The following is a 9,175-nucleotide window of genomic DNA, read 5'->3' on the forward strand; positions in this document are numbered from 1 at the left end:
AAGGAATGAATTAATCAAGTGGATGCTCCAGAAGACTAGGGATTAGGAGAATGACGAGGGTTTAAAGGATTTTGTTGTTGAAACCTAGGCATTTTCAATTCCCCAGACCCTGGGGAGTACATTCATTCTAGTCATACTGTATTAGTCATGTGAATTTCCATGGCCAAAATAGGCCAAGGACACCTGCTCTCCTCTTTGCACTTGTTCATCCCAGATCCAAAAGGCCCAGGTTTGCAAATGTGGAGATTTCTCTTAATATGGCATATAAAGTAGGTCTAGTGTGATGTAGCGGTATAGTCTTTAAGCCCACCCTTTGATTTTCCTGCAGTCATTTCTGGGTTGTTGGCCCTTCTAGGTTCACCTCTCCAAGGACACACAGGCTTTCAAGGCCACTGGGATCTATCTCCAGGGGAACCCTTTTAAAACGAGTCATTTCCAAAGCACGTCTTTGTCCAGAGGGGGCTGAGCCCTGGCCCACAGCAGGCGGGCCAACATATAATATGGGTTATATAGCCCCAGTCTGGTTCTGATACTAGATGAAAAGGATATGACCCAACACACACTTTTTGTCCCCAGCAATCAAGCAGTATCTATGTGTGAAAACCAACTCTATTACTACTTGATTATTTATCTGGAGCTCCTCTGGCCCCCTCCCAGAACAAAGAGCTCTCAAGAGCCTTTATGCCCCTTCCTCCCCAGGAATTTGGCATTCTCAGATGACCACACTTCTAAAAAAAAACCCCAGATAGGATCGTAAGGACTTCTCCATCCAGGCCTTCTTTGGGAGCATAAAAACCCCATAACTTCAGAAGAGTGGCTCACACATTTTGGTTGCTACATTGCACTGACTCACAGGAAGCTATGCAGCCTATGAAAACGCCCAGATCTCTGCCACATGAACTAGTTGTTCCTCCCCGACTCTATATTTCTTTGATTTGTTTTCTAGAACCAAATGTAAGGCTTTACACTGATTTCTATTAAACTATAATTTTTTTGATTCAGTCCATCCATCTGACATGTTGGTATCTCCTTGAATCCTAAACATCCTACCAGTTATCCCTCAGCCTAGTGTCATGTATAAAATGGATAAAGGTGTCATCCATGTTTTCATCTGACAAAAAATGTGGAACAGAGCCAGACAGGTCACTGACCTACAAAGTTGGCATCAAGCCACTAATAATGCTCTGGAAGAGGAGGAATCCAGCTATTTAACTCATTTTTAATCTTGCTAAATTTACCATCCTCAAGCCCATCTCTTCCCCCCACCACTCACACACACACACACACACACACACACACACATATCTCATCCACAAAGAGAGCATGAGATTGCTGGCCTTGATTAAATCTAGATTTACTATTTCTATGACATTCCCCAGATCTAGGATGCATTTTCAATCAAGTAATACTTGCTCTTGCTATCATTACTCTCCTTTATAAAAATTCATAAACTATCCTTTTAATTATATTCATATAATAACCTCTCTCACACTGCCCCACCCCACTCCTGATACACAGAGCTTTGGACTTTGGTGCAGCAGAGCAAGTAATTTATAGAAAATGGCCCAATGATGAAGCTACAGGAATGGGGAACTATGCTCAGGAATACTTTCTACCAAGAAGATTGCAAAGCAGTGAAATGGTAGTGCTATTCCTTATCAGGTTGTTGGCTGCTGAGTCCACCTACCTTATTCTTTGAGAAGCTGAGACCAAGATCAATCAGATATCACTGCCAAGCATAGCTCAACTATGAGTAGATCACTGAACTGCTTGAGTTCCATGTCCCAGGTTGGGCTACTTTGAAATACTGAGTCCATACAGGAAGTGAGTCAAACATCAAGTGGATATTCCTTTGCTTGATAACAGTGCAGGAAATTAAATGTATATCCCTTAAAACTCCTGGAGGTTCAGATTAGTTCATGTCTGAGAACTTTAGGGGTCTAGGAGAGTAGCAGGCATATGCATCTACTTGGTAGATTTTTTTTCTTCTGTATTCAATTGCAGCATTTATTGCTTTTATCACTCCTATGCTATGAATAAACACTGCATACTGTATCCAAGCACATTTATCTGGTGGAAATTTGATGCCATTATTCCAAGGTCACATGACCAGGATTCTTATCTTGTTGATGGGGTTGAGGTTTAGCCAGTAGGTACAGGGCTCATAACTATCCACACATGCACAGATAAAAAGTCAGAGATGACAAAAACAGAGCTGCAAGAAGTCAATAGCTTTCTGAGAATCATTGAGAGCTCTGAAATTAGTACTTCTACTCAGCAGGAAGGGAGCACACACCACCAGGATTCAGCAAGGAAAGACTCAGGGCCAGATCCTTTTTGAACATCAGGTGAGTGGCTATTGATGCCACCTGGTGGTGAATTTCTATAATTTTGTAAGGAATTGGTTATGCTTAGAGGACCCTTCTTTTGAAGACACCACCCTATTCTTAGGAAATTGAAACATAAGTAGTCCTCCAATCTTATAGTATTTCTGTTCACCACAATCTCTCCAAGAAAACTGTCAGTAACTGAGCAATCACATATTTTGCACATTTCAGTACCCTCAGATATAGTTCACTTACATCTAGTGAATAATTGATGGCAGGTAGGGTTCTCTTTTACTACCTTCCTGTTATCCTGGGTTTCAGTTTTTCTGTTAACTGGGTTTGTTCAAACTTTCCTCAATTTAAAGAACTGTAGCATTCAAATAAAGGTGTTGAACAGCTTCAACTTTTCTCCATTGTCTATTATTCATTGATTCAACGTGCAATAATTGGACACTTTCTATGTATCTATGTATCAGCCCTAGGCACTTGAAATACAGGCAAAATCCTGCCCTGGTGGAGTTTATATCCTGTCAACTCAAAGATTGGGCTTATGAGTTCTTGCTCCAAATATAGCTTTTAAATACTTTTTGTTGTCCTTAGCATTTTGTTGCCAGTCTCAGTCCATTGTACCTTTAGCACTCCTGATACTATACTACATAGTATCATACTATGCAAAAAATATTTTCTCCATCTACCTTTCTTCTAAGTAGATTGAAATGCATCTATCTAAATCTCCCTTTTCTTTCTCACTAGAATTATTTCTGCTTATGTCTGAAGAATTTCATTCTTAAGAACTTCCTTTCCCTCTTAAGCTCAACTTTCTTACAGAATTGAAATATTTTACATAATCTATAAAGTCTTTGACATTTGCTCTCTCCATATATTACAAGACAATGGTAGCCTTGCCTATCTCATGATTTCTAAGATGGAAATAATTTCCTCCCAAGTTTCCTATCATTTATATTTCAATAACTATTTCACTGAAGTATAAATTAAGAGCTTATTAAACAAAATCACATCCAGGAGAGCAGCCCTACCCCCTCACTTCCTCCACCTAATGAAAAATTAAATGAAGGCAAGTTGAGAAAGTTTCCATTTTGCTTTTGCCAGAAAAAGAGCTCCAGCAAATGTCCGGCAAGTTGAAATGCTCCACTACCATAAAATGTTCATTTTTCTAAACTTTTCATCTGTTCCCTCCTCCTATGCAAAGTCTATAGTATATTCTCATGACATCACTTTCTTTCCAGTGATCCTTAACAAAATGCTCTCCATCATGCTTCCTATTTTTTTGTATTTTGTTTCCTCACAAATAGGAAGTTCTTAAACATGTTATGCCATTACTCCTTTTATCACAGGTCTCTTTACTTGCCTCCTTTTATTAACACCTCATTTATTCCCTGTAGAATTCTAAAGCAGTTCATTCAGAGTTGGGACTTCAGGAGCCTATTTAATTGAGTCTGTGATCTGAACAATAATCTTTTGTACAAACATTCTGAGGACTGGTCATCCAGCCTTTGCCAAAAGACGTCCAGTGAGGGAATATTTTGCCTCTTAGGTCAGTCCATTTTTATTTCAGTGTAGTACATAATGGCTTGCAGGTTGTTTTGTTTTGTTTTTTTCCTTACAACAAATCTTAATTTCTGTCTTTGAAATGTCCTCCCACTTTTACTAGTTCTGCCTTTTGTGGCCAATTGAACAAAGCTAATCTCTCTTCCACATGATAGCCCTTCAACAATTTGAAGGTGGTGATCATGAACCCAGTTAAGTCTTCTCTTCTCTAGGATAAATCTTCATATGGCGTGAACCGAATTCATCATTCCTATCACTTAAGTCATGGTCCAGAAACCCAAAATCTGTTCTTAAAACTTCATCTTCATAACCAATATATTTCACAAATTTGCCTCTTTTTTACCTGGCAGCAATAATGAAAGTATCATACCCCAAGAAAGTAGCAGACTTTTCTACTGTTCAAATCAATACAAAGCTGCCTTGATGCCTTGACTCGGCATAGAGTCAACCATCGCTATTCTTTCCTTGGCCAGTCATCTCTTTGGGGCAGGCACTTTTGAATACTCAACATTCTTTGATGAATAAGAGATTGTTTCCTCCTCTCAGGATACAGCCCCAATCTATACAATAAGATTTTTTTTTATCTTGGGGCTTGTGAATTTTTAAAAACGTGTTAATAACTGTTTCAATATTACTGGTTTCTTTAGTAATTTTATATATATTTCATTTTATGAACTTAGAAGTGGTGTTTCTAGTGGGGTACCTAGGAACCAGACTGCCAAAGAGGTCCAGGAACTGATCCTCATAACTCCAAATGTTCAGTAGTCTTCTTCTTTCCGAGTCATTCTTCCAATATATATCTTTCCACTTCATGACAATTTATCTGCTCTCTCCAAATTACTTTTCTCTTCAAAGTTTTTCTCTCATTCTTTTAAGGAATGTATTTCATACTACCAGGTAAGCTAGAAAGTAGAAAAACATCCAAGTAGGGAGATCACTTTGCAGAAAGAAATGGTATCCTCTGGGACAAGCCACTGAAAATCTATCTTTCTTGGTTTTGAGGAACATGATCCATAATGTCATTTTTTGCTAGCTCTTTGGACTAATTTCTCATGGAATGTCTGTTCATCATGCCCCTGGGGTGCCATCTTTTTTCATCTATGACTGATAATTAGCAGTGTCCTGCTGAGTTCTAATGAAAACATCCCCCCAGCTGCCACCTTTAAGAATGTCTCAACTAGAAACCCATTTAAGAGCATACCTCTTTGGTACTAGTTTCCAGCTTTATTGCTTCTGGGCTGAAGTATCCTGTGGACAGTTTCCATTTTGTCAATGTTTCCCCTAAAATGTGGCCTCCAAAATTCCAGCTGTGATCTGACTAGTGCAAAATCCCCATAATACCTGCCTCCACCATACCTCTCTCTTTCCTTCTGGGCAGTTTCCATTCAACCTAAAACAGTTTCTATGGCTGCTCTTATAAAACGTTCACTCACTGAGCTTATGATCCTCTAAAACCTTTTTTTTTTACTTTTTTTCATAAACTTGTCTAACCACACCTCTTCCATCCTTTCCTGGAAGAGGAATCCAGGACAGGGCAGAGCAGGAGCCTGAGAACAGAATCTAGGAAGGGTACTAAGTAGCAAAGATAGGGGGCAGACATGAGTGTGTCAGGGTGAGAACACACCTCATAGAATGGAACTTGGTATTTGGCAGCTAATGTTGGCATTTTGACTTAGGTCAAAACATTCTTCCAAGTTTAGTCTGATCTCACCCTCCCTTCCTTTACCCTCTGGCCTTGGCTCCTGGACATCACAGAATCTTGGGGATGTAAGGGTACTTCAAACCTATTCTATACCTGGAAAAAATTCCCCAAATCTCTACATTCTTCCTTGCACTACATCCTGAAATATCCTCAATGACAGGGAACTCATTACCTCAAGAAGTCCATTTTTTGATAGCTATAATTACTAGCAAGTTTTTCCTTCCTTTGATCTGAAATCTGCCTTTCTCTATAATGACCCATTGCTCCTAGTATTGTCCTTATAAGGTCAATCAGAAGTAGTCTAATCATTCTTCCAAAGATAGTTATCATATTCCTTTAAAGTCTTCTCTTTTTCAGGCTATTTGATTTCTTCAACCAACCATTATCTGACATAGTTTTGGGGTACCTTCCATTGGACACTCTATAGCTAATCCCATGTTCTTCCTAAAATGTAATACCCCAAACTAAGCACAAGATATAGTCTGAGTGGGGCAGAATACAGCAAGATTATTCATTTTTCATTCTAGACAACATGCCTCTTTAACAGCAATAGCCTAGGAGACGATTACCTTTTTTTTGGCTGCCATGATGACTTGGATTGAATTTGCAATCACACCCTGCCCATGACTTATCTGTCTCTGTCCATGTCAGTCTCCAAAACCCATTTTACCAGTCATTGGGGTTAGGGTCGGGTCTCTCATTCCATCTCCCATCTATCTCCCAAGTAGTTATTATTCCTTGAAGGTAGGTGTCATCTTTTCCTGTGAGTTTCCTCAAGGGTTGATTTCAGCCCCCTTTCTCTTTGGCCCTTAGAGATTGTTTTCTTATTTGGAAAATGAAAGGGTTGTTGGGCTAGATGCTTCTTAAGATCCTTTACAATTCTGACATTCTATGATTCTTCCCACCCCACTCCACCTTCTTTCTTTTCCAAGGTGGGTTCTTATTGGGCCACAGTGAACTGGTTCTCAGCTCCATCCTCATTGGGCCTACCTTGGATCTGTTAGCTCTATCATTTTTCCCATCTTTGGTCTAATGATTCAATCCCAAAAGGCAATGGGTGGGTGGTGGTGAGAACCCTGGATATGTGGTCAAATGACCTAGGGTGGAATTCCAGCTCCAGCTCCCTCTGTGACTTTGGAAAAGTCATTTTCCTTTTTTTTTGACTCCTGTTTACTCATTTTCAAAAACAGGAAGTGATCTAGGTGATTTCAATGCTACTTTTCAGCTCTCAATCAAATCTATGATCCCATGATATCTGGGCCCCCTAAGGGAAGCGGGCTCCAATCCCACCCCAGAACACTCCCTATGGTTTCCAAGAGAAAGACACTTGACATGGACAGTAAGAACAAGATTCTTGGGAAAGTCCTTCGAATTAGAACCCGCGGTTCCTCACCTACAGAAAAGAGAAGAGGGAAGTTTTCTTATAATATGAAAGAAATGAGGAGCTCCAGCCCCAGAAACATCTATATGGAGGGGAAAGGATCAAGGAAAAGACATGCTGGGTGTTTTGAAGTCCAATGGAAATTGAGGACAAACCCTATCTATGCTGGACTTTACTTCTGGAGTACATTTGTATCTGATAATAACCCCTAGAACTCCCTGAGGTGGGTGGGACCTGAAGAGTAATGGGTAAAGAGCTCAAAACTGAGGAGTCCCAGTGGGTGAATGATCCTCTGTGAGAAGCGGTTGTTGGGATTATTTTCCTGGGGTATATTTTCTCCCTGGGGGTTTGTTGGGTATAAATAAGGGAGGAGTCGAAGGTGGGTCTCCTAGAGAGGGTTTTGGGGTCTGGGGTAGGGTGCTGGGAGATCTCTGGGAAACAGTTTCTATACAAGAGGGTGGTGTCTTTATGTGGAAGGATCTCCCTGGGGTGGACTGCATGTCTCTTTGAGAAGAACTACTTCACCTTCCTGTTTCTGCCTGTATTCACTTGATTCTGCATATTTTCAATGAATAGAAGTCCATACCTTGCTGGGAATTTCTAGGGGAATTCCACCTATGTTAGGGGAAGTCTTGGCAGGGATAGCCCTGGGGTTGACTGATTCCATGCATGAGGGATATAGAGGGTTCTGGGACATTTCTGTGGAGTGTTAAAATACTATACTATTTCTGGGCTCTTTTGTAGAAATCACTAGAGATGGGTATGTGGGATCTTGAAGGGGAGACACCTAGGAGAGATCTCTGAGGGAAGTCATATCCCCTAACTGGTTTCTGAGGGTGAGGTTGTTCTTTCACCTGTTTTTCATATGGTAGTTGGGATGGGGAAGGGTCTGTGTGTGTATGAGGAGGGATAATCTCTAGAGGTAAAAGATCTCTGGGTTTTTTTGTATACATGTGTCTCTGGAACACAAATATGCCCAACTCTGTAGGGATTCACTTCTCACCTTGCCCTTTGTGAAAGGGAGTCGGGGCTGGGTCATGAAGGAGGGGAAGAAGCCATTGCATTCTAAACCAGGAAGCAGAATCCTCTCAGTCAGTGGAACCTAGAGGATGGGGGGCACTGAGAGCTTGAGTATAGTTCTAAGCCAAGACTTCCTCCCACAACACCCTCAAGACCTCAAACCCTCACCTCAATTTCCAAACCCTTCTGGCACTCACTCGTTTCCGCTTTGGGATCTTCCTACGATATCTGATTGTCTTTGCAGGAGTCACTCCATTCATAAACATGACATCTATGTCCTGCTCCAACTTCTCATACAGGGAGCTCCTGGTCACAGGCTGAAGGAGGGTCCCAGGAGGATTTGGGGGAAGGATCCCCAGGAGGTATTAGAGAAAGGTCCCTGGGAAGATGTTGGTAGAAAGCCCCCCCCCCAAGGTGGGTGGTGGTTTGGAGGAGAATCCCAGTGGGACACTGTTGGAGGAATCCTGGAGAATATTAGAAAAGGTCCCCAAAGGTATACTAGGGAAGGACCTAGAGGAATAATGGGAGAGGATTCTGTTAAGGCTATTGTGGGAGGGTCACACAAAGATATTAGGAGACATTAGGAAATATTGGGGAGATGGAAAAATGGGAAGAAACATTAGAGGAGGGACCTAAGGAAGAATTGGGAAGGGATTCAAAGGTTATCTTGGGAAAGGGCCCTAGGGGTATATTATTAAAGGAAGGTGCTAGAAGATATTGGGAAGAGGTCCTAAGGAGCATATTGGATATGAGTACTAGAGAGATATTGAAGGAGAATCCCAAGAAACTTTTGCATAACTATCTTGCAGGGATATTAGGAGTCAAGTCCTGGGGAGATATAGTGGCAAGGTCCCAGGAGGATGTTGGGGAAATAGCCTTCCTACATTCTGAGGAGATGGTAGGGGAGGGGAAGGTGATACCAGAAGGGTGTTTGGGTATATGTCTTGCAGTATACTGGGAAAAGGTCACCCAAGAATATTAGGAGAGGATGCTGGGGATATATGGTGGCTAGAAATAGGGGGCTAAGAAGAAATAGGGGAAAAGATATTTGGGAAACAGACCTAAGGAATACAGAAAGAACGTCTCAGGATATACTGTTGAAAGGTCTCAGGTGTTATTGGGAGAGAGTCCCAAGAGGGATTGTGGGTAAATAGTCTACAGTTATTATTTCAAGAT

At 41.2% G+C, this 9,175-nt stretch overlaps 1 long non-coding RNA gene across 1 annotated transcript; it reads right to left on the minus strand.

Annotated features, from left to right (window-relative positions):
• Window positions 1-6,095: 6,095 nt before the first annotated feature.
• On the minus strand, window positions 6,096-8,268 carry LOC123232014. Its single transcript, XR_006505133.1, has 3 exons — window positions 8,197-8,268; window positions 7,983-8,081; window positions 6,096-6,991 (listed from the first exon to the last, which is right to left on the minus strand). It is a non-coding gene; the product is annotated as an uncharacterized LOC123232014 (long non-coding RNA).
• Window positions 8,269-9,175: the final 907 nt, after the last annotated feature.

The sequence above is a fragment of the Gracilinanus agilis genome, chromosome 1, assembly GCF_016433145.1.
Source record: "Gracilinanus agilis isolate LMUSP501 chromosome 1, AgileGrace, whole genome shotgun sequence".
Classification (NCBI taxonomy): Eukaryota; Metazoa; Chordata; class Mammalia; order Didelphimorphia; family Didelphidae; genus Gracilinanus; species Gracilinanus agilis.